Source organism: Cebus imitator, unplaced genomic scaffold, assembly GCF_001604975.1.
Source record: "Cebus imitator isolate Cc_AM_T3 unplaced genomic scaffold, Cebus_imitator-1.0 Scaffold79, whole genome shotgun sequence".
Classification (NCBI taxonomy): Eukaryota; Metazoa; Chordata; class Mammalia; order Primates; family Cebidae; genus Cebus; species Cebus imitator.
Window position 1 is genome coordinate 8,061,543 of NW_016107394.1, and position 1,468 is coordinate 8,063,010.

Here is a 1,468-nt window from a genome sequence, read left to right on the forward strand (position 1 = left end):
AGAAATGTTTCCATAGACAGTACGTTACAACATGCTGTTTATTTTTATTTTTTAGACGACTCTTGTTCCGGTACAACATGCTGTGTATTTATTTTTTAGACCACTTTTGTTCCGGTACAACATGCTGTTTAATAGAAAACACACTTTTCTTATTTTCTATTGAAAATAGCCTTTGTTTCTACAGGTTTTTTTGGTTTTTTGGTTTTCTTTTTTAGATGGAGTCTCACTTTTTAGCTCAGGCTGGAATGCAGTGGCGCGATCTCGGCTCACTGCAACCTCCACCTCCCAAGTTCAAGTGATTCTCCTGCCTCAGCCTCCTGAGTATCTGGGACAACAGGCTAAGTTTTGGTATTTTTAGTAGACACGGGGTTTCCCCATGTTGGCCAGGTTGGTCTTGAACTCCTGATCTGGAGTGATCCGCCCGCCTCGGCTTTCCAAGGTGTCGGAATTACAGGCGTGAGCGACCGCACCCCGCCTGTTTCTATAGTTTTTATTTTTTCCTCGTAGCAGTTCCCCAGTGGAGAGAGAGTTCTTTTCCATCTCGTTGCCTTCTTTTCTTTTCCCCTAGCCCTTAAGAAATGACCTTGATTATTTTTTAGCAGCAGCAGCAGCAGCAGAAGAAGAAACAGGGAGCAAGTGCAAAAAAGAAGAGAGAGAGAGAGAGAAATCATTCTGTTTCACTAATGTTTCGTATTCTATTACTTGACTATACTACAATTTATCCTTCTGGGCTGTTTCCAGTTTGAGGTTATTATGCTATGAACACTGCTGTGTATGCCTTTGGATGTATGTATGTACCATTTCTGTTGGAAATATATCCAGGATTGGAATTGCTCAGTTATATGATATACGTATGTCTAGTTTTACTACACACTATCAAAAATTTTTCTGAAGATTAGTTTACATTTCAACCAGCAATGCATGAGATTTTTCAGTTGCTCAAGATCCTTGCCAGCACATAGAATTGCCAGTCTTTAAAAATTTTAGGGCTGGGCGTGGTGGCTCACGCCTATAATCCCAGCACTTTGGGAGGCCGAGGTGGGTGGATCACGAGGTCAAGAGATCGAGACCATCCTGGTCAACAAGGTGAAACCTCGTCTCTACTAAAAATACAAAAATTAGCTGGGCATGATGGTGCGTGCCTGTAGTCCCAGCTACTCGGGAGGCTGAGGCAGGAGAATTGCCTGAAACCAGGAGGTGGAGGTTGCGGTGAGCCGAGATCATGCCATTGTACTCCAGTCTGGGCAACAACAGCGAAACTCCGTCTCAAAAAAAAATTTTTTTTAGCCATTCTGGGGAGGTGGTATTAGTTTTTTATTGCGATTTTAATTTGTATTTCCTTGATTGTTAATGTTGCTGAGCAACTTTGTAATATGCTGGGCCATTTGGGTATCTTCTTTAGTGAAGTGCCCATTTGAGTGTTTTATCCATTAGGAGGAAGAAGGATTGTCAGTCTTTTTCTTACTAA